The sequence below is a fragment of the Amblyraja radiata genome, chromosome 14 (genome assembly GCF_010909765.2).
Source record: "Amblyraja radiata isolate CabotCenter1 chromosome 14, sAmbRad1.1.pri, whole genome shotgun sequence".
NCBI lineage: Eukaryota > Metazoa > Chordata > Chondrichthyes > Rajiformes > Rajidae > Amblyraja > Amblyraja radiata.
The window spans coordinates 50,932,683-50,958,606 of NC_045969.1; positions in this window are offsets into that span (position 1 = coordinate 50,932,683).

A 25,924-nucleotide genomic window follows, 5' to 3' on the forward strand; every position below is an offset into this window, starting at 1 on the left:
CGCCCGCCGGGGGCTTTGACTTTGACTTTGACTCTGACATCGGGGGGGAGAGTGCAGTGGAGAGATAAGTTTTTTTGGCCTTCCATCACAGCAATGTGATGGATGTTTATGTAAATTATGTTGTGTCTTGGGTCTATTTGTTTGTAATGTATGGCTGCAGAAACGGCATTTCGTTTGGACCTCAAGGGGTCCAAATGACAATAAATTGAATTGTATTGTATTGTATTGTATTGTATTGTATTCCTCTTGGGCATTACTTTGTTTCTGTTGATGGCTCCACATTTTATGATAGCCTGAAGTGTGATAAAGGTTTTACCTCAGCAGTTTGATTGTCAGTGCTTGTTTACCTCATTGTTAAATAAATATATTTTTTACTATCAGCTTGATGTCTGCAATTCTTCATTAACACATCACCACAAGATGAATGTCTCTAATGTTATAATCCCTCTCATGCTGAAACACAAATTAGTTGAAGGGAGGTGATATAATCACATTTTCATTAAGTTTCATTTTTGAGTGTTCAGGTCCATCAATTGTTGAGCTATTTAAACGTTTGAAAGTTTCACCTCTCGGTAGAAAATAAAATAAGCCAATCAGCACGGTAAATGTGAGACAAAGTCTTTATTCCTATTTGACAATATAAAAAGACGACTTCTTGCACATATTGAGAGAAGGTGCATCACACCAAACATTTGTCGATAAAAGGGCCTCGCAAACACGAAAATCAACAAATGAGGCACGCTAGATTATTTTAAACACACTATATTCATTAACCTCCGCAACAAGCCTAAACTCAGGCATTAAAAGGGACAATGCAATGTGCTAAATGGCAGGTTTTGCAGACGAACATCTTATAGGAAGCACTTTTCAGAGGACAACACTAGAAAGTCAGCTTATTTGCTATGCATTTCTGCTAACATGCAGTAGTGTTCCTGTGGTCGGCTACCCATCAATATAGCTGTCCTGCCATGGCACACTCCCCAATTGTGAATTGTAGTAAGCGCAGAGATGGCCTCTTTGCTCTTTCACACCCAGTGAGACTTCCTCTTAATTCTCTTTTTAATTAATCTCTCCCTTCTGCCTTCACGCAAGCGTCCTCGATTCACATAGTGGGCTGCTGCATACAGCGCGTCAATGAAAAAACCCACCATCCTGTACTCGAAACTACTTAGTATAGGCATGCCTCCAAATGAGCCAATTCAACCAAGGGAGGATATTTATAGTGTGTGAAAAAAAAAGTGACATAATTTGTGGTAAGTGTAGTTCACAATGTTCATTCAAGATTTAACGGGAAAGCTCGGGAGATGGACAAGTCACTCGCACGAATAACAGAAATGCCGAGTACTGTGGGAACTCTTTATCTACCCCCCGTTATATCGTGTGATATCGTGCTAGACCACGACCACTTCACTCTGGTTACATCTTGCGTCAAGTCGCCCCGTGAGAAAGCGCTTTAATACAGGGGCGGCCAGGAATAAAGGTCTTGACCCGAAACACCACCCATTCCTTCTATCCAGAAATACTGCCTGGCCCCCGGAGTTACCCCACCATTTTGTTGTCTATTAGCAGTTTTGCTGTTGGACAGCAAGGCAACCTGTAACAGGATAATGGTCTAGAGGTGTGAACAGAAATACCACCATCCCAGATTGGAAATGTAACTTTGTTGATGTGAGCTTTTAAAGAAGGAGAGAAAGGTAGAGTGGAAGAATTAAAGTTAGAAGGCAGCAGAGGGCATAACGACCACCAGTGACAGAGTTATTAAACTCAGGATCCTCCAGATATATGAACTAGGGAAGTAGAGGACAACTGCAGGAACAGAGGATTAAGCACAGAGAAGCAGGGGGGCAAAGCAGTGGAAGTATTTTAAAACAAGAATTAAAACATTATCATGGAAGATTATTCAATCAGGAGCCAATGATTGGAGGACAGTCAGAGTGAGGCCCAGCGCAAATTGGAGGACCGATTGCTCAACACTTTAACTCCTCCTCCCATTCCCACACTGACCTTTCTGTCCTGGTCCTCCTCCATTGTCAGAGTGAGGCCCAGTGCAAATAGGAGGAACAGCACCTCATATTTCGCTTGGGCAGCTTACACCCCAGTGGTATGAACATTGACTTCTCTAACTTCAAGTAACCCTTGCTTTCCCTCTCTCTCCCTCCTTCCCCCATATTAGTTCTCCGACCAGTCTGACTGTCCCCCGATTAAATTTTAACTCTGTATGATTCGTGGTCACCTTCTCCTAGCTAACAATGATGTATTCTACATTTTCCTTAACCATCATCCCGTTTGATGTCTTAGTTTCACACCTTGCACAACCTTATCTCTATCTCCCTCTCCTCTGATGAAGGGTCTTGACCTGAAACATCACCTATTCCTTCTCCCCAGAGATGCTGCCTGTCCCACTGAGTTACTCTAGCATTTTGTGGCTCTCGCCAGTGATATTAGTCTGCACAGGAGTGATGGATAAACAGAGTTGCTTCAGGAAGGGGCATGGACAACCTAGTTTTGGATGGCGTGGTGTATAAGGTGGCTAAAAAATTAAAGGCCAGTAAGAATTGCTTGGAATAGTCCAGTTTAACAATAGCCAAATCATGGATAAAGGTTTCAATAGCAGGACAGCTAGTATGGAACTGTCTGCTTTTACAGAGATTACAATAAGCACCAAACGGATGATTTAGAAGGAATGCTGGATGCTGGAAAATCGAAGATGGACAAAAATGTTGGAGAAACTCAGCGGGTGAGGCAGCATCTATGGAGCGAAGGAAATAGGCAACGTTTCGGGCCGAACCCCTTCTTCAAATGGATGATATTGGTTGAATAAGCAGGTCAGATCAAAGATCTATAAAATTGCCACATTCGTTCCTGAAAAATTACACAACTATTTTATGAACAGCCTTGGGCTAAACTGTCAAGTTGTACTACACATCGGTGCAAAGACAAGGCTGAAGTTTGCACACATCCTTGTCCAGAAATGTGAGGAATATGATTCATCTCAGCCTCACATTGAGCTCCTCATCATTGTAGATAATAGAGCTGAGTCAATTAGATTGAATGCACCAAGTGAAGAAACAAGTAATCGCACCGGCGTCTAGTTTTCACACAACAAACAGCTAACAATGGCCTGTTTCCTTTATTGTCTTTACTTTTTTGCATATATTTCATTCATTATTCTTTATCTCTATACATCTATATCATTAAAAGTCTCATCTTGGCCACTTCCTGTTTGCACTGTTGTTTGATTTTAGAGAAAACGCTACCATATATGGCTGTGATTTTTAGGCCATCTTACTCAGAGTCCTCCTCCGATGATCAGACCCCAAGGATTTTCCCCATTGATGAAAAATAAAAGAGTTATTAGTGTTTAAAAAATCAAGAGACGTGTCAATCACCGCGATGACGGCCACGTCCCTTCTGGGGGGGAGGGACTATAAAACCCGGGAAGTCTGGAGGTGGCTCAGTTGCTGCAAGATGGCGTGGGGGAGGCCACGACTCTCAGTCTGAGCTGGGAATCTACACAACACTGAATGTCTACTGAACTGTGAGTGCCCTTTATGTGGTTTTACGTGGTTTTATGTGGTCTGGAAACAAGTCCCTTCGGCCCCCAACACCCATACTAGCACTCCAGAAAGCCCTCCTCCCACTAGCCAGCAATATTGCAATTGGTGGAGAGGTGGAACGTTGCATTGGGGGACCAACCCTCCCATGTGAAGCTGGAACCCAACGGGTCTCACTTAGTCTAGTCATGATCTATATCTCTCGTTTCCCTTATCCCTAACTAGTCTGAAGAAGGGTCTCCACCCGAAATGTCACCCATTCCTTCCGAGACCATGCTGACCAGCAATCTCCGCACATTAACACTATCCTACAAACACACTAGGGACAATTTACAATTTTACCGAAACCAATTAACCTACAAACCTGGACGTCTTTGGATTGTTGGACACTGTCCCACCGGAGAAAAGCCACACAGGACACGTGGATGAATGTACAAACACTGTACAGGCAGCACCGGTAGTCAGGATCGAACCTAGATCTCTGGCGCTGTAAGGCAGCAACTCTACCGCTGTGCCACCATGCCGCCCCACTAGAGCCATCAAAAATGTTGCTGTGGTTGTTGTGGACGAATCATCTGAGATGTGGAATAACCTAGTTCAACTATCCTCAGATTCACAAATGACCTCCCTCAATCCAAATTCCAGATGATCCTAGATAATCCTCCAATAAAGAGAATCCAATGACTTACCTTTGACATTCATTTGCAATGCCATTATCAGCTTGTTCTTTAGCATCGTATGAGTCATTTCTGCCGGGATCATAAATGAACCAGTCATATTGATACTCTGGCTACAAGAGGTCAAGGGCTTAATATCCTACAGTGAGTGACTCATCTCCCAACTGTTTGATAACCACTTATAAGGCATAAGTTATGACTGCGAGGAAGACTAAATCATTGTCCTGGATCAGTCCAATATACCAGTGGCTCTCAAGAATCCTGCATGGTGCATTCTGAAGAAAGGTCTTGACACGAAATGTCACCCATTCCTTCTCTCCAGAGACACAGCCTGTCCCGCTGAGTTACTCCAGCTCTTTGTGTCTATCCTTGGTGCAGGACATAGCAATATACTGATCATTTATTTCCTCCCATAGCAAAGCACCGTACCAGACATATGTTTATCTACATGGTCTTCTTAGGTTAGTCCAGGATCTCAATGTCTTGATTCCACTGCACTTCTGTGGGGCTCTGTGGTGACTGATGAGGCCAAGGTGGGAACTACAGGCTCCTCCACAAATGGGGCATGTGATGCCTAACAAGTGGGTAGATGCGAGATCGTGTTGACCTGCCACCATTCATGCAGGGTTCTCAACACCATTGCAAAAGCATCTTCTCAACTTTGAGTGGCTATTGGCTGGAGATGTATAAGCGTCAGTGGGGATGTTGCATTTTCTTAATGAGACTTTGATCATATCCCTGAATAACTTTCTTTGCATGGTAATCTCTTCCCATGATGCACCGTGGAGTAGACCGCTGGTATTCATTTAATTGAGATCATAAGGTCATTAGTGATAGGAGTGAAATTAGGCCGTTCGGCCCATCAAGTCTACTCTGCCATTCAATCATGGCTGATCTATCTCTCCCTCCAAACCCCATTCTCCTGCCTTCTCCCCATAACCTCTGACACCCATACCAATCAAGAATCTATCTATCTCTGCTTTAAAAATATCCACTGACTGGGCCTGTACAGCCTTCTGTGGCAAAGAATTCCGCAGATTCACCACCCTCTGACTAAAGAAATTTCTCCTCAACTGCTTCCTAAAAGAACATCCTTTAATTCTGAGGCTCTGACCTCGAATCCTAGACTCTCCCACTAGTGGAAACATCCTTTCCACATCCACTCTATCCAAGCCTTTCACTAATCTGTATGTTTCAATTAGGTCCCCCCTCATTCTTCCAAACTCCAGCGAGTACAGGCCCAGTGCCAACAAACGCTCATCATAGGTTAACCTACTAATTCCTGGGATCATTCTTGTAAACCTCCTCTGGACCATCTCCAGGGCCAGCACTTCTTTCCTTGGATATGGTGCCCAAAATTACTCACAATATTCCAAATGTGGCCTGATTAGTGTCTTATGCTCTATATGCTCAGCATCACATGTACAAGACACTGGTGAGGCCCCACTTGGAGTATTGTGTTCAATTTTGGTCACACTGTTGTAGGAACGATGTCATTAAGATGGAAAGGGTGCGGAGAAGATTTACAATGATGGTGCATGGACTTGAGGTCTTGAACCATTGGGAGAGGTTGAGCAGGATTGGACTTTATTTCTTGAAGTGCTGGAAGCTGAGGGATGGTCTTATGGTGGTGTATCTGTAAAACCATGAGGGGAATAGATGGGATAACTGCACGGAATCTTTTTTCTCCAGGATTGGGGAATCAAGAACTGGAGGGCATGAATTTAAAGTGAAAGTGCCTGTCCCACTAGGCGATTTTTTAGGCGACTGTCATAGTCGGAGCAGGTCGTCGATAAACCAGCGGCTGGACTAATGGGCCTGTCCCACTTAGCCAATTTTTTAGGCGTCTGCCGGCAACTACGACAATGGAATTCACCAAGGTCAGCACCGGCGACAACTTATGCCATCCTGGCGACAACCTACAACAACCTACGACAGCACCTACGTCAGGAGAAGACAAGCGACCACAAGCCTGTCGCCGAAAAGTTTTGAACATTTCAAAATCCAGTGGTGACCAGAAAAACGCTACGACTCTTTGGGCGACTGAGGAGACTACTCACGACCATGCAGACAACACCCCGGCGACTGTGTGGCGACTGCCTAGTCACCAGCAGTCACCTAAAAAATTGCCTAAGTGGGACAGGCCCTTTAGGGAGATCCTGAGAGGCATCTTTTTTGCACTGAGGGAGTGGTTGTGGCAGGCACAAATGAAAATGTAAAAGATACTTGGACAGATACGTGGATAGGAAAGGTTTAGAGGGACATGGGCCAAACACGGGTAAATGGGACTAGTTTAGATTGGGTTTCTTAGTTGGCAAATTGGCCCAGAGACACTGTTTCCATGCCGTATGACTCTATGACTCTAATGATAACAGTGGTTCAGGTAAGGACAGGCCATTAACTTCCTCTTGGCTCGTCCTTTGGCCTCCGTTAAAATTACATGTACACTTTAACCCCAAGCAGTTTTGGCCACATATTTAATTGTTTTATCAGCAACATCTCAAGTGGTTTACTTGCCAGTTGACGTTTTTGCTGCACACTCGGCAGGCGAATGCATCACATGCATCAAAGTCCATTATGAGTTTCTCAGTGAGTGGAATCCTGCACAGATGTATCATTCACTTCTATCATCTGGTTTTCCATTTGCTGTCCTGCCTGCTGAAGTAACTCAGCAGGACAGGCAGCATCTCTGGAGAGAAGGAATGGGTGACGTTTTGGGTTGGGACCCTTCTTCAGACTCATTCCTTCTCTCCAGAGATGCTGCCTGTCCCGCTGATTAATCCAGCATTTTGCGTCAATCTTCCGTGTAGACCATCATCTGCAGTTCCTTCCAACACAGACGTTAGCAGCCGCCTGAATACAGGAAGACAGTGTTGTGGGGGTTGGGGGCCGGGCCCCTCTGATGGTTCGCATAAATCCCAGAGGTGAAATGTATGGAGAAGCCATAAATGAGGAGAAAATAAATAACCTTAAAATGGTAAATAAACATCTTACATCAACTTAGAAAAGGACATGTTCGAGGCTGACTACGTCTGGCAGCAGCAAACAATCCTCACTGTTTGCGCTCCATACTTCTTCATTATCTGCATAGATTGTCTGGTGACTTCCAATAGTTACAAAGCACTCTCTTTCTGCACTCTAATTAAACACTTTATCTGATTTGGGGGATAATAATTTATTCCTTAATTCAATAGCCAGGCTTCTGCTTTGTCCTTAGTATTTGAGATGATTGCTTTAAGTGCAGTTAGGTTTCAATGATTCAAGCCTGCAGGGACTTGCAATATTTCATTGGATAAAGGACTGAATTGCTTTTATGACAAGAATCGGTTCACACTATTAGCAGGACAAAGGTTAGTTTGTTTCAAAACCAGAGATCTAATAGCCTACATCTGATTGCTAAAGTCACCTTATATTTGCCATTAGAGAAATGTGCTTATGCTGTCAGCATTTGATTTAATTAAATTATTGCAAATCCCACATTTTCTGTATTGAATTCAAATCAGATACAATGGACTGATATGGTGTAACAACAACATCAGGCAAATCACATTATTCATGCCCGTATTTAGAATTAGTTCTCGACAGTAAATCGAGAGAACTTATGAATATAGGTGTCACTTATTCTGGACTACTTGGCAGCTTGTCTGGCAGGAAAGTCTGCATAGTTTTATTAGATGAAGCCTTATAATCAAGCCGGCTTGGCAACTGGCATTGTAGAATACAGGTATTGAGCAATTAAAATTGAGTGAGTTCAGAGCTATTGCCAAGGATAGTGTGCAGCATGTTTAGTCTCTCAGACCTCAGAAGGAATTGAGGATAGGATTGGGGCCAAGAGCTATGACAGGGGATCTCCAAAACCATCATGCTCACTTAATGCTTCCTCCCATCGGAAAATAACACTTTGTTTTGATGTGGTGCATTTATCACGGGGAAAAATCTTAATGAGCCACACACGTTGGCTCCACAATATAATTTTATATTGCACCATTACAAAAAATTGTTCGAGGCGAGAGAAGGAGAGAGAGGGAAAGAGAGGGAGAGAGGGAGAGAGGGAGAGAGGGAGAGAGAGGGAGAAAGAAAGAGAGAGGGAGAGAGGGAGAGAGTGAGAGATTCTCTTTCTCTTCGCTTTCTAAATGGGTGTCTTTCTTCTTTTCTTCCTCTCTCCTCCTTCTCTCTCTCTCTCTCTCTCTCTCTCTCTCTCTCTCTCTTTCTCTCTCTCTCTCTCTCTTTCTCTCTCTTTCTCTCTCTTTCTCTCTCTCTCTCTCTTTCTCTCTCTTTCTCTCTTTCTCTCTCTCTCTCTCTCTTTCTCTCTCTCTCTCTCTCTTTTTCCTCTCTCTCTCTTCGTCTTTCTTTTTTCTTCTCTCGCTTGCCTTCCTCTCCTCTCCTTTCTCCTGCCGTCCCTTTTTTACTACTGCTGTTTGATACATTAGCGACATATTTGTCATGTGCTGAAATCTTGGAAATCTACAACAGGATGTGGATCAACTGGAAAAGTGCACTGAGGAGGTATAGATGGAATTTAACACAGTCGAGTGTGAACTGATGTTAAACCAGGGCACGACATGCACTGTGGATGAAAGGCCTCAGAAGAGTGTTTAATTTCATAGTTCCTTGAACGTGCCATCACAGGTACACAAGGTAGTGAAGAAGGTGCATGGCACACTTTGGCCTTCATTGGACAGGGCGTTGAATTGAAGAATTGCGATTCATGTTATAGACATTTGTGAGACTGCTCCTGGAATATCGTGTGTAGTTCTGGTCACTGAGAGTTGGCTTGAGTTAAAAGGAGAGACTGGATAGGCAGAATGTTTTATACGTGGGGTCCAGGAGGTTGAGGAGTGATCTGATAGAGGTTTGTGAAATCATGAGGGGCATGTATAAGATGAATTGTCATGGTCTTTTTCCCAGAGAAGGTGATAGGTTTAAGGTAAAAGGGGAAAGACTTAAAGGGGAGAGACACAAAATGCTGGAGTAACTCAGCGGGTCAGGCAGCATCGCTGGAGAGATGGAATGGGTGACATTTTGGATCGAGACCCTTCTTCAGACTTCAGACTTAAAGAGGACCTAGAAGCAAGCTTTTCAAGAAAAGATGGTGGATATATTGAACGTAGACAAAAATGCTGGAGAAACTCAGTGGGTGAGGCAGCATCTCTGGAGCGAAGGAAATAGGCAACGTTTTGGGTCGAAATCCTTCTTCAGACTATATTGAAGAGTAGTTGAGCCAGATACAAATATTATGTTTAAAAGATCTGGACAGATACATGGATAGGAATGATTCAGACGAATATGGGCCAAATGCAGACAAAGAGGGCTAGCTCAGGAAGACATCTGAAGAAGGGCCACAACCTGAAACATCACCTATTCCTTTTGACCAGAGATGCTGCCTGACCTGCTGAATTATTTCAGCTTTTTGTGTCTATCTTCACAATTAACACCAACGAGTTGGGCCTGAGGGCATGTTTCTGTGCTGTATACTCTATGACTCGGAAAGAGGCCCTTCAGCCCATCAATCCTGTGCCATCCCCATGCAGTCATGAATGGAGTTGACCCCATTAGCACCGCACTGTTGGTGCAATAGTTTTGCTCTTTGCTGCCCGCTCCTCAATGAATCAAGTCAAGTTTATTGTCATACGCACAAGTGCGGTGAGGGAGAATGGTCCCGAACAGAGACAAACCTCACCTGTTCATCTCCCTCCACAGATGCTGCCTGACCAACTGAGTTCCTTCAGCACTTTGTTTTTTGCTCAAGACTAGATCAAGTGTTGCCCTCTCCCGTGTGGGGCCCTCTGCATATTGCTGGAGAAAACTCTCCTCAACACACTGGACAAATTCCACCCCGTCTAACCCTTTCGCACAATGATATTCCCAGTCAACATTGGAAAAGTTAAATTCCCTTTCTATGACAACCTTATTTGACCTGCAGCTGTCTGCAATCTCTTGGCATATTTGCTCTTCTAATTCCCATTAGCTATTCGGGGGTCTGTAGTACAACCCCCAACAAGGAGATCATCCCTTTCTTATTCCTCAGCTCCACCCATTTAGCCTCACTAGACAAACCCTGTAACGTCAACTCTGACCACTGCTGTGACATCCTCCTTAACCATCAATGCAATCCCCCCTTCCTCTTTTACCCTCACCCCTGTCTCTCCTGAAGCTCCTGTACCCCGGGAACATTGAGCTGCTGGTCCTGCCCCTCTCTAAACCAGGTTTCAGTCATGGCTACAATGTCCCAGTCGCTCGTACCTATCCATGCCCTAAGCTCATCTGCCTTATTCATCAGGCCCCTTGCATTAAAATATGTGCAATTTAAATTAACATTCCTTCCTCGCTCTCTGCCGTTCACCTGCCTATTTTGTCCTCTATACTTTCTCTCATCAACCTCCATACCAACTTCTAGCCTTTCACTTGCCTCCATCCTGTGTGAGATTCCACCCCCCAGTCAATCTAGTTTAAACCCACCAGTGCAGCATTAACGAACCTGCCTGCCAGGATGTTGGTCCCCCTCCAGTTAAGGTGCAACTCGTCTCTCTTGTACAGGTCACTCCTGCCCCGGAAGAGATCCCAATGGTCTAGAACTCTGCATCCCTGCCCCCTGCACCAACTCCTCAGCCACACATTCATCTCCCCTATCTCCCTGTTCTTACCCTCACTGGCACGTGACACTGGAAACAAACCTGAGAGGTCCTACCTTTCAGCTTTTGACCCAACTCCTTATACTCATACTGTGTAACCTCCATCGATTTGGAAATCAGTATAAATAACAATTGCTGTTTTGTTCTCCTTAAGGCGTATTCTTTCTTGAGAAAATTCTGTAGCAATTTTGATAAGAAGGACAATCGAATAAAAGGGCACCGATTTACTGAATCAGGGGAGAGGGATTCTAGAGACTCGGAATCAAAGAGTTATTCAGCTATTCCAGGAATCATTAAAGACACAATTTAGTGACCTTGCAAGATAATCCCCGCAATAAATCTTTACAACGGTTTATGGAATATAATAATCTTACTTAAACAGACTGGCTGTTCTCATCCCTTCTTCTTTGGATGTCCCATGATATCAAGCATGGCTTGCTTCCATTTGGTGGCATCTGTCCAATGTGTTGAGTTGCCTATTGTAAGAGAGTCCATTACTTTACATTGTAATCTAGTATACAGGAGCAGAGAGAATCAGAGAGACACTCGGTTGATATTGAAGTTAGCAAGGGAATAACAGGTTCATATTTCTGATGGCATTCTTTATCACATTTTGTTACCCAGAAAATAGGCTTAATGTCCCCTAGCTCAGTTACCAAGTCATTAGAAGCAGCATGGGACTGATCAAAGAAGAACAATGTGTTGGAAGGAACTGCCGTTGCTGGTTTACACTGAAGATAGCCACAAAATGGTGGAGTACTTCAGCGGGACAGGCAGTTTCTTTGAAGAGAAGGAATGGGTGATATTTTGGGTCGAGACCCTTCTTCAGACTGAGAGTCAGGGGAGAGGGATTCCAGAGACATGGATAAGATGTGAAAATTACAAATCAAAGCAGATGGTGCTCAAGGAAATGCAGAATGGTTCATTGTTAGGTGAGGGGAAGGTGACAACGAGGCACACAAACAGTAATATTTAATCAGAAGGACAGTGGAACTGGTTGGAGAACTAGGATGGGGGAGGGACAGAGAGAGAGAGAGAGAGAGGGGGAGAGCAAGGGTTACTTGAAGTTAGAGCAATTAATTATCATACTGCCTGCCGGTTGTAGGATGCCCAAGCAAAATATGAGTTGTTCCTCCAATTTGCGTTGGGCCTCACAGTAACAGTGGAGGAGGCACAGCACAGAAAGATGTGTATCAAAGATCCTATAGCAAGCAAGATAAATCACTCGACGAAAAAGACGTAGTACGGGTTATGGGCAGATTCATGGGTAATTTTCGGCCCCAATTCCGTAACCGGCTTCCGTCTCCGCACCAAAGATCCCATAGCGGACAAAGACACTAGTGCAGAGACGGAAGCCGGTTATGGAAACATCCTCGTAAAAATAAAAGTTCTTTGGTAAATATCTTCTCATTGTCAGAATTATAATTTATTAACACAAACTGTTCCCACGCAACGTTGATCACACAGTAAGTCGGGTCGGGTTACTGAAATGGATGAAAAAAAGGCCCACATTCCGCTCCGTTGCATACTACACGTCAGCCATTGCAATTAGAAGGAGTGATCCATCTTGCTCCATTATAAGATCTTTGATGTGTATGGGAATAGGAGGAGGAGTTAAAGTGTTTAGCAACCGGGGTTCATGTACGCCTAGGTGGACTGAGCGGAGGTGTTCAGCGAAACGATCGCTGAGCCTGCGCTTGGTCTCGCCGACGTGTAAGAGTCCGATTGTGTAGATATTCTCAGTTGGAATAAAAAGTCTGCAAATAATTTAAACATTCCCGTTGAAAGAAGGGAAATACCTTGCCGCAATCATTATCTCAATTGGATTTGTAAGTATGTGGGCAATGGGTGATAATAGAATTGAGTTTAGTGAAATAACCTGACAGTACTCACTAGGCAGAACTATAAGGATTGTTGCCTTCGACAACATACTAGAGACAGTCGGGTACTTCTAGAACAGAAGATAGACACAAAAAGCTGGAGTAACTCAGTAGGTCAGACAGCATTTTTGGAGAATGGAATAGGTGACTTTTCTTAACGGTCTCAACCCGAAACATCACCTATTCCTTCTCGCCTGAGATCCTGCCTGACCCACTGAGTTACTCCAGTTTTTTGTGTCTATCTTCGGTTTAAACCAACATCTGCAGTTCCTTCCTACACATTCCTCTAGAACAGCATGAGTCAGTGCTTTTGAAACAGGAAAAGCCTAAAGGAAAACATTGGGAATAGAATACCCTATCTTTCTTTCTCAGGCCTGATGTGTATTTACAGTAGTTCCTGTTTTGTTTCAATTTTCAGCATTCTTCACTCTTTGTTATGCCATGACATTGAATGCACTAAACCCACTGAGGCACCTACTCCACCAGCCGTGACAAGTCCACATGGTATTGTATTATTCATTCCAGCGAACTTTATCTTTTCATACACACAATTCGCTCCAATCAAACAAATCCAACCAAGATAGACACAAAATGTCATTAACTCAGCGGGACAGGCAACATCCCATGGAGAGAAGGAATGGGTGACGTTTCGAGTCGAGACCCTTCTTCAGACCCGAACCGAAACGTCGCCCATTCCTTCTTCAGAGATGCTGCCTGACCTGCTAAGTTACTCCAGCATTTTGTGTCTATCTGCGGTTTAAACCAGCTTCTGCTGTTCCTTCCTACACATATCAGAACCAGGACATTGAATTCCAAAAGGCTGAGCTGCTCTGAGTCTCCAGTGTTGCACAGAATCCCGGAAGTAGAAGCATGTGTCATAGTATTCCACAGTGCCTTGATCTGGCACAGAGCCATTTCAGAGCTTTTTGCTAAACGGTTAATGGCTTTCACTTAATTGATTTCTGTTGCTTGGTGAAATGTGGAACATTCAGTTAAATGAGCTGCAAGGCAAAGAATGCAGACGCGGGCTATTTTTATCTGAGTTTCTGGAATGCCTGACACATGAAGAGCCTTTCTTGTCAAAACTGTTATGTCTTTGGTGACGCTTAGAACTGATATCTCAGTCACAACCAAACTCTGTTTGGAGAATTTAGATAGGGTTAGATACAGCAAAATTACTGTAGCTTTATACCCTAGTCAGAACAAAGTGGCGATAGACACAAAAAGCTGGAGCAACTCTTCACCCACTGAGTTACTCAGATCTGCGGTTTAAAACAGCATCTACCATTCCCTCCTACACAGATCAAAGTGGATGTTGGTAACATTTTAGTTTAGTTTAGTTTAGTTTAGATATACAGCATGGAAACAGGCTCTTCAGCCCACTGAGTCCGGACTGACCAGCGATCGGTCGGTTCGGACTCGATAAGAATGGCTACAATTTCCACATAATTTCATAACTCCTGAATAATCCCAAACTCTGATTGAATGTCTGCTTCTGTTGCCCATGCTCCTCCTCCACTTCTGGAACCAGTTTCTCCAATGCTTTAAGAGGCAAACAATAGCTTCCCCCTCCCTCCACAGCCTGCAGGGCACGGGGACTGTTTCGTGAACCATAAACTTGGCAGATCAGCTACCATTAACAATCATTCATTGCCCTCTCTTCGATGGCACCAACAATTGTGTCACCTGAACTCACAGTTCCAACAACCCGAGTTTAATACTGACATCAGGTGCTTGGTTTAGTTTAGTTTATGATACAGTGCGGAAACAGGGCCTTCGGCCCACCAAGCCCGTGCTGGCCAGCGATCCCCGCACATTAACACTACCCTACACACACTAGGGCCAAGCCAATTAGCCTATAAATCTGGAGATAGACACAATAAGCTGGAGTCACTCAGCGGGTCAGACAGCATCTCTGGAGAAAAGGAATAGGTGACGCTTTGGGTCGAGACCCTTCTTCGGATGCTCTTTGCAGTATGAGAGGAAACCGGAGCACCCGGAGGTGCTGTCTGTGTGGAGTTTGCAGATTCTCCCTATAACTGCTTCAATTTCCGGTGGGTACCTCTGTTAACCCCCCACTCCCCCAAATATATTGGTAGCTTAATTGCCATTGTATTGTCCCTAGTGTCTTGGTGAATGGTGGAATCTGGGGATAGTTGGTGAGAATGAGGGGTTAATAAATAACATGATTACATTAGGATGTGGAAGTGGATGGTGAATGATAGATGTGGACTTGGTGGGCCAAAGGGCCTGTTTACATGCTGTTCCTCCACATGACCCTGTGATCAGGTTTTAGCTCCACTACATTACTGCCTTACAGCGCCAGAGACCCAGGTTCGATCCTGACTAAGGATGCTGTCTGTACGGAGTTTATACGTTCTTCCCGTGACCTGCGTTGGTTTACTCCAAGATCTTCGGTTTCCTCCCACACTACAAAGGCGTACAGGTTTGTAAGCTAACTGGCTTGGTGTAAATGTAAAATTGTGGAGGGTAGTGTTAATGTGTGGGGATCATTGGTCGGTGCGGGCTTGGTGGGCTGAAGGGCCTGTTTCCGGACTGTATCTCTAAACTAAAAGCAAAACTAAACTAATCTAAACTAATGAAACAAAGTGGACTAATAACTTTGCTCAGCTGTGGACTGCGATATAACTTTACAAATGAGAACAGACAGTGCCGGATGTTCAAGTTCAAGTGAGTTTATTGTCATGTGTCCCTGTATAGGACAATGAAATTCTTGCTTTGCTTAAGCACACAGAAAATAGTAGGCATTTACTACAAAACAGATAAATGTGTCCATATACCATGATATAAATATATACACACATGAATAAATAAACTGGGAGTGCAAATAACAGAAAGTGGTTGCTAATAATCAGAGTTTTGTCCGAGCCAGGTTTAATAGCCTGATGGCTGAGGGGAAGTAGCTATTCCTGAACCTGGTTGTTGCAGTCTTCAGGCTCCTGTACCTTCTACCTGAAGGTAGCAGGGAGATGAGTGTGTGGCCAGGATGGTGTGGGTCTTTGATGATACTGCCAGCCTTTTTGAGGCAGCGACTGCGATAAATCCCCTCGATGGAAGGAAGGTCAGAGCCGATGATGGACTGGGCAGTGTTTACTACTTTTTGTAGTCTTTTCCTCTCCAGGGCGCTCAAATTACCGAACCAAGCCACGATGCAACCGGTCAGCATGCTCTCTACTGTGCACCTGTAGAAGTTAGAAATGTCAGGATCGAACCCTGGTCTGTGGCTCTGTGAAGCAGCAGCTCTAACAAATGCATTACTATGCTTTACTGTGCCCCACCCCTGTCTAAGGTAGACAAAAGTGCTGGAGAAACTCAGCGGGTGCAGCACTTGACTCTCCCACTAGTGGAAACATCCTCTCCACATCCACTCCATCCGGGCCTTTCACTATTCAGTAGGTTTCACTGAGGAGCCCCCTCATCTTAAGCTCCAGTGAGTACAGAGCCAGTGCCATCAAACGCTCATCATATGTTAACCCATCATCCCCAGGATCAATCTCGTAAAAACTCCACAGGACCTTTTCCAACGCCAGCACATCCTTCCCCAGACATGGGGCCCAAAACTGCTCACAATGCTCCAAATGTGATCTGACCAGTGATTTATAGAGCCTCAGCATTACATCCCTGTTTTTATATTCTAGTACTCTTGAAATAAATGCTAACATTGCATATGCCTCCTTACTACCGATTCAACTTGCAAATTAACCTGTTGGGTATCCGATTTCTCAATCCTCTACGCCTTTATTCCTAATACAAAGGCGTGACCACACACAGATTTTCAACAGATACGAACAGTTCCAAAAATATGTCTCTCTGAAAAACCAAAGGAAATTTAGCATTGACCTCATACAACGGTCTTGCCAAGATGCTTTGAAGTATGTTTAATTGGTACAGAGGTTCCACACCCTTTTCATATGGTTACCTTTGTTTCTGCAGCCAGTTCATTGCAACTCAAAGTTATTCTACTACTGTTTGACCAGAAAGTTAGAATGAAAAGTAAGCTGTTCATACCTCCTGCCTGAAATCCTGTAAAAAAAAATCAAAAACATGACGGAAAAATTCTCAGTATCAATATAGCTTCACTGGTAAATTTGCAAGGCCACTGAAACACAGAAACATAGAAAATTGGTGCAGGAGTAGACCATTCGGCCCTTCGAGCCAGCACCGCCTTTCAATATGATCATGGCTGATCATCCAAAATCAGTACCCTGTTCCTGCTTTCTCCATGTATCCCTTGATTCCGTTAGCCCTCAGAGCTATATCTAACTCTCTCTTGAAAACATCCATTGGCCTCCACTGCCTTCTATGGCAGAGAATTCCACAGATTCGCAACGCTCTGGGTGAAAAAGATTTTCCTCATCTCAGTCTTAAATGGCCTACCCCTTATTCTTAATCTGTAACCCCTGGTTCTGGACTCCCCAACATCGGGAATATTTTTCCTGCATCGAGCCTGTCCAATCCCTTAAGAATTTTATATGTTTCTATAATATCACCTCTCATTCTTCTAAATTCCAGTGAATATAAGCCCAGTCGATCTGTTCCTTCATCAAATGTCAAACAGATAATTTTAGAATTAAAGTAGATAATACTGAATGTTTAAGTGTTATGTAGTTTGTGTGGGGAAGGGAGGAGACTCAGATAATTCCAGGAGCCTGTTTCTGGTTAACCCTTACAGCTAACAGCTTACTATTATCAAAAGTATAACTAATTATAAATAATTAGTAGATGAAAGTGTTAGATAAATAAATTTCACAGTAGCTGAACACAGATCTGATAAGTCTGAATGAAATATATATATATATATATATAGTGTAACTGGGGGAAATATAATTGATTTTGAAATGGTACCGCCCTCCTAGGTTTAGAGTAATAAAAGGAGCGGAGCTAATTGTACAACATCAACTTCGGAAGTCAAATAGATGTCGAATCCCACAGACGCATGGGACACGCACTACAGTGTCGAATACTTCAGACACTGTAATTTTACTTGTTCAATTTTTTTTTTTATCACAATACGTCACTACTATGTGGTTTTTTTTCAAGGAAAATTGCAAAAGGGATCTACCAAGGAAGTTAGTAATATAAACGCCCCCCAAATATCCAGAGTCCTGAGGTATGGATGCACCGTAATAAATAAGGGTATTAAAATCAGAGAAAATGCAAGATGATAAACAAAAGAAAATGGGAGGAATCACACTGTGTAGCTGGAATATAAGGGGTATTAATGAACCAATTAAAAGGGGCAAAATACTAGCTCAGTTGAAATCATATAACACGGACATTACGTTTCTACAAGAAACGCACCTTAAACATCAAGATCAGGTGAGATTGAGGGCGAATTGGATAGGCCAAACATTTCACTCCTCATATACTTCGAAATTCAGAGGCACCGCAATCATTATTCGCAAAGGAATACCATTCAAATCAAAGAACATTATATCAGATAAGGAACGGAGATATCTTATAGTTACAGGAGAGATCCATGCTACGCCAATCACTTTGGTAAACATATATGCGCCCAATTTTGATAATCCTCAATTTTTTAATAAAATCCTGAATACAATCGCAGAATTTAACTACCAAAATGTTATAATTGGAGGAGACTTCAACTGTGTTTTAGATCCGTACTTAGATAAATCGATGCAAAAACAAAGAGGTAATATGAAATCTAAAACTAGTGAACTCTTAAATACATATATAAAAAATACAAATATAGCAGACGTTTGGAGGATCGCGAATCCGACTGGAAGGGAATACTCGTTTTATTCAATGGTACACAAAACATACTCACGTATAGACTACTTCCTAGTGGATACAAAACTAATCCCTTATACTATGAACCTTAAATATCACACCAATACGATTTCAGGTCACTCCCCGCTAACTTTCATTCTAAAATTAGAAGGAATGTCTACGAACAAATCGTTATGGAGGTTTAACTTGCAAATTCTGAAAGACCCACAAGGGAGTATATATCTAAAAAAACAGATGGACCTATTTTTTGAGACAAACAATACACCAGATATATCGCCCACTTTATTATGGGAATCCTTCAAAGCATTTATTAGAGGAGTCATTATCTCGTATCAAGCTTTTCAAAACAAAAAGAATAAGAATGAACAAAGACAATTAGAAGAACAAATCAGACAACTAGATATAGATAATGCTAAAGATCCAACTATGGATAAACATAATAAAATTTTAATACTGAAATTTAAGCTAAATAAATTATTATCAGAGAAGGTTATAAGATTATTCCAAATTACAAAACAAGAAAATTTCGAATTTTGGGATAAACCCCATAAACTTTTGGCACGCCAACTGAAAATACGGGAAAAAGATCATGCAATTTTAAAGATTAAATCAGATAGAGGGGAATTATTAACACTACCTAATGATATCAATAAAAGATTTGTTCAATTTTACAAGAATTTATACATATCAAAAACGCTAATAGACAATAATAAAGTTTCAGAATTTTTGGACAATTGTAACCTTCCAAAACTAGAACTGAAGGAACAAGAGGAACTGGGAGCACAAATTACATCTAAGGAAATAGAAGACACAATAAACACACTTAAGAATGGAAAAACACCAGGACCACAGATGGATTCAGTAATGAATTTTATAAATGTTTTTACGACATAGTTACACCACGTCTACAGAAAATGTATACATGTGCTTTTAAAGAACAAATCTTACCTGAAACACTAGCAGAATCAACGATCACATTAATACTTTAAAAAGATAAAGATATAGAAGAACCAGGCTCATATAGAGCTATTGCTTTGTTAAATACGGATCAAAAAATATTAGCGAAAACACTAGCTAGAAGACTAAGTCAATATGTTAGTAAATTAATAAATGAGGATCAAACGGGATTTATACCTAAGAGACATTCATTTAATAACCTGAGATGTCTGCTTAACATAATGCACTCTCACAAACCTCAAGAACAAGAGTTATCTATCATTTCATTGGACGCAGAAAAAGCGTTTGATCAAGTAGAATGGGATTATATGATTAAAGTATTGCAAAAATTTCAAATGGGAGAGAACTTCATCGCATGGATAAAATTATTATATAACAAACCCGCGGCTAGAATATTAACTAATAATATACTATCTACGAAATTCCAATTAACAAGGGGCAATAGACAAGGATGTTCATTATCACCGCTGTTATTCGCTCTGGTAATTGAACCTTTAGCTGAAAAAATTAGAACACACCCGGATATTTACGGTTATAATACAAAATATTCAAATAACAAAATATCCTTATATGCAGACGATGTATTACTGTATATCACAAAACCCCAAATCAGTATACCAAACATATTAACTCTAATTGAGGACTTTGGATCTTTCTCAGGATACAGAATAAACTGGAACAAAAGTGAAATTATGTCGATAAAACCGAAAGACTCAACACATCTCTTGAAATTCCCCTTTAAAATAGCCACAGAAAAATATAAATATTTAGGAATTGAAATCACTAGAAACTATCACGCTATGTTTAACGCCAATTATAGCCCCTTACTTAAGAAACTAAACAATCTAATCAAATTCTGGAAAACGCTCCCAATGTCTTTAATAGGTCGAATAAATGCTATAAAAATGATCTTTTTACCACAAATCCTATATTTATTTCAATCAATTCCAATATATCTTCCAAAGAAGTTTTTCAAAAAACTAGACTCAGACATTACAAATTTTATATGGGATTATAAATCTCACAGAATACAAAGAGCACACCTTAGTAAACCAAAAGAGATGGGTGGTCTAGCGCTCCCTAACTTTATGTACTATAATTGGGCAGTAAATATTAAAAATATGATTCACCTGCTGGACAACTCTGCCCAGCAGGTGGACTGGATTGTAATGGAGAGAGAGGACTGCTCTCCGTGTAATACAGGAGCGACTCTCCTCTCACCAATGAATCTGAATAACAAAAATTATAATAAAAATCCAATGATACATAGCACAATTAGAACTTGGAAACAAATAAAACAGAATCTAAAATTAAGAAATCTATCTCTTTTAATGCCAATAGTCAATAACCCGTCGTTTAAACCTTCAATTATAGATAAATCATTTACACAATGGGAAAGAATGGGAATCAAAACGCTCTGAGACTTGTATGAATTAGGAAAATTATTATAATTTCAACAATTACAACTGAAATATAATTTGAAAAATAATCAATATTTTAAATATCTTCAAATCCGTGACTATCTGAAAAAATACACAAAAGACTATCATAACATGTCCCCAGACTTATTGGATGAAGCCATGAAGACAAAGGCTGAATCAGCAAATCTAATATCATACTTATACAACATTATTTTAAATATAGAAATACCTACAACCGATGGTATTAGAAGAAGAACTAGCTATAAAAATTTCAAAAGAGATCTGGGATAAACACTTACTATATGTGCATAAATGCTCGATCAACGTACGACATACTCTAATTCAATATAAAACATTACATAGACTATATTATTCAAAAACTAAAATAATTAAACTTTTCCCCAATGTCTCACCCATTTGTGATAAATGTCAGTCACAAGAAGCTACCATAGCGCACTCTTTTGTTTTTTGTATAAAAATCCAAAAATTCTGGAATTAAATATTTGAAATCTTCACAAAATTATTTAAAATAAAACTTGTACCAAAAGCAGAATGGATCATTTTTGGAATATCGGAAGGTAACCCCGAACTAAACGTGTTTCAAAAGAACTTACTTAATTACGGGCTAATAATGGGAAAAAAGCTTATACTCAAATTTTGGAAAAATGCTCCAATACCAACAATAAAAATGTGGATTTCAAACATGTTCAAAACACTACACTTGGAAGAGATGAGACTCCTCCTAGCAGGCAAAGCAGACCACTTCCAAAAGACGTGGTCTGCATTTATGGAACTATTACAAGCATAAGGTGCAATAGTAATTTAAAATATAAATGGTACCAGGATCTGGTAACGGGGGGTATAAAATAAATTTAAAAAAAAATAAATTAAAAAAAAATACGGTTGGTATATCCTTTTTTGCGGAGTTTTGTGTTACAATAGAGCGATTGTTTTTCCTTTTTTTTTCTTTTCTTTCTAGGGTCTTATTTCCTTTCTTTACTTCCTTCTCTAACTTCTTCCCTAAGGGGCTTTCTTTCCCCAACACTTTCCTGCACCTTCACGATTCTTGCTCACTTTCCTTACTTCTTTTATTTCTATCTTTTTTAAAGTTCGAAAAACGAAGTGGTACAACAAATGTAATAAGATATATCTGATGTGTATTAATGTAATTTACTGTACTTCTAATAAAAAAAAAATATATATATATATTAAAAAAAATTAAAATAAAATAAAAATCATATGTCAGTCCCGCCATCCCGGGAATTAACCTGGTGAACCTACGCTGCACTCCCTCAATAGCAATAATGTCCTTCCTCAAATTAGGAGACCAAAACTGCCGCAATACTCCAGGTGTGGTCTCACCAGCGCCCTGCACAACTGCAGTAGGACCTTCTTGCTCCTATACTCAAATCCACTTGCTATGAAGGCCAACATGTAATTTGCTTTCTTCACTGCCAGCTGTACCTGCATGCTTACTTTCAGTGACTGATGTACAAGGACACCCGGGTCCATAATCTAATGTCCAGTCTGATTCTCCTTAATGTTATTGTGGACATCGTCTAAATCTAAACCTAAACGTAAGGAAAAGCATTACAATTTGGACTGAGAGCAATTTACTGCTTGTCCCATTTTCCTCTAAACCTGTCCTGTCCGTGTACCTGTCTAAATGCTTCTTAAACATTGTGATAGTACCTGGCTCCTCCAGTAGGACCTTCTTGCTCCTAAACTCAAATCCTCTCGCAATGAAGGCCAACACGCCATTTGCTTTCTTCCCTACAAGCTTACTTTCAGGGTCTCTTACTTGAAGAAGGGTCTCGACCCGAAACGTCACCCATTTCTTCTCTCCAGTGATGCTGCCTGTCCTACTGAGTCACTCCAGCTTTTTGTGTCTTACTTCACTGGTGGTTGAAATGTCATGTTTTGGCACTTTGGTACTAGGTTTGACAAACTAAACGGCAAATGGACATGAAAACAGGCAGTGACCTAACGTAATATAATCCAGTTGCAAGTATCGACCTGAAACATTGACAATTCCCCCCCACCCCCCTCCCCACCACCACAGATGCCGCTTGCCCTGCAGAGTTCCTCCAGCTGTTTGTTTCAAGTTCCAGCTTACAACATATGCAGTTGCTTGTGTCTCTTTAATAGTAAGATTAAACGAGAACTTACCAGTTTGAAGTTTGATCTTTATTTTATGAGGAGTAACGTTGAGGGATTACGTGAAGAACCCCGCCAGGACGCAAGCGTGTCATTCTTCAAAGCAGCGGTGTGAAATCACAGATAACAGTAATGAACTGAACATAGTAAGATTAGAGAACAGAATACCAGTTGAACTTTATGATCGAGGGTGGGAGCGGAGGGCACGTAATCCCTCAACGTTATTCCTCATAAAATAAAGATCAAACTTCAAACTGGTAAGTTCTCGTTTAATCTTACTATTTTACTTCGGAGTCACGTGAGTGACTACGTGAAGATTTCAAAGCTCTGTGATTTCATGCCGTGGAAACGAGTCCATGCCTCACATCTGCCTTAATTGACTAAGGGAGGAAATTGTGTTAACATATTCAAACATGAATCTGACATTGAAAAACCATGATGAATTTATTAACAACAAAATTATAGCCCCTGTCTTATGGGGTAAATCATGATACAAAACTTAAAATTGATTCTGCAAATGTCACAGGTTTAACCACTGGTTTATTGTAGTATTGTTGAAACGTTTTTTCCTTTGATCATCCTGCTGTCCCCAGGATTTGGTCCATAGGTACGTTCAATTCCATTGCTGCCGATGTAGCTGCAGCCCTGGTGGAATGAGATTTGAATATGTTAGTATCCACCCCAGCGGTTGTTAAAACCTGTTTCAGCCATCTGGAAATTGTTTGAACCGATACCCTATTATGGGGCTGTTTGTGGCTGATCAGTAATGCCATCTCATTGCCTCTGAGCTGTTTGGTGTTCTCTATGTATAATAATAAATGTCTCATAATGCTTAGACGATCATCTATTGGGTATGCTCTAAATTCTATTTTGAGGCCTGACGATCCCGGTCTGTTCTGTTTGACTAAATCGTGGATGTAAAAAGTTATATTTCTCGTTGAAGAGGTCATTTTATCCAGCCTTAATTTATGTAATGACTGAACTCTTTGTGCTGAGACCAAAGCCATCAGCATGACTATTTTGTGTGTTAGTCTTTGCAGGGACAGAGCTGTTGTTGGAGACCAATTCCTCAGTAACGTGAGGACAACACTCACATCCTTGTCCTTGGGGGATTAATATTAAAAATTCCCCTCATATGTTTGGTTACCAGGGGGTAAGTCCCGACAGAATGACGCTCTGATCCTTGCCACAGATATGCTGAAAGGGCACTTCTGGCGCAGTTAATGGCATTATAACTGAGCCCCTCATCATAATGGAGGCTAGCCAGGAATTCCAGAACAGAAGTTATGTTCGCCGTACTGTAAGTGATGTTGTTTCTAAAACAATATATTTCCCACTTCCTGATGTAGACCTGATATTGTTTCTTGGTGGACTGCCTGTGAGCCGCTGAGATTATGTTCAATGTTCAGTCCGTCAGTCCCAGGTCCAGAAGTGGTTTCTTTAGATTCTACAAATCAATAAATTTGTCCTATTATGGCATGGATGGCTTTCCCCCGTTACAGGATGAACCAACAAGTCTGGTTGTTTCGGAGCGGTGATGCATGGTTCTAAAACCATATTGTGAATCACGGGGAACCATGGTTGAGTAGGCCAATCGGGCACTACTAAAATACCAGACGCCGAGTCTCGTTGTATTTTGCGTAATACCCGACTGATGAGGCAGAAAGGAGGGAATGCATAGAAAAACAATTTCCCCCAATGCAGCAAAAAGGCATCCATCGCTGATGCCCCAGGGTCTGGTTCCCAAGAAACATAGTTTGGCAACTGGTGATTAAGCCGAGATGCAAATAGATCGATATCTGGTGTTCCGTACCGTGCTACAATATCAGCAAACACTTTGTGGTCCAACATCCATTCGATGTTGTCATTGAATTTGCGTGACCTGGTGTCTGCCACTGAATTGAGGTTACCTGGTAGGTAACTAGCCGATATCCAAATATTTTTCTGAATACACCATTGCCAAATTGTGTTAGCCAGATTATCACATGTTACCGATTTGATTCCACCCATATAGTTAATATATGCCACCATGGTGGTGTTATCAATCTGTAGTCTAACATGCTGGTGATGCATTCTGAACAGTATGATTTTAGACCATAGAACGCACCCAACATTTCCAAGTAGTTTATGCCAAGTGTCTGAAGTAATGATGCCTCCTGTGCATTCCATCTACCTCCACAGCTGGAGATGGAATTAGTAGCACCCCAACCATGAGCACTGGCATCAGTTTGTAGCACCACTGAAGGGTTGCTGACAATGATAGGGCTGGAACAATGCCGAATGTTATCCCTCCACCATTGTAATTCCGAAATTGCTTTGATTGGTAGATTCATTGGCCTATCGAAATGACCAGTATTGATTTTGAGTGCTTGTACCTTTGCCCTTTGTAAATTTTGGTAATACAAAGGTCCAAACTGTGTGGCTGGAAAAGCAGCCACAATTTTGCCAATTACCCTTGCTACCAATCTAATAGATGGTTCACTGATGTCAATGAGGTTGTTGCAGGCCTCAGTTAAGATTGTAGCCTTGTCCTTTGGTAAAGTCACCGACATGTGAACTGAGTCAATTGTGAACCCCAAGTGGTGGAAGGCGTTAGCTTAGATTTAACTGGATGGATGATAAACCCCAGTTTCTCAAACAATTGTTTGGTGGCTGATACAGCTAGTTTGGATAATTCCAAAGTTTTGCCCACAATTAATATGTCATCTAGGTAAGCCATGACCATATGTTTTTGTTTCCGAAGAAACGCTAGGGCTGGTTTCAAGATTTTGGTAAATAGTCTGGGGGCGGATGTTAATCCATTGGGTAGAGCTCTATACTGCCATGCTGCCCCATCCAGTTAAATTTTAAATAACGTCTGTGATCCGTTCGTAT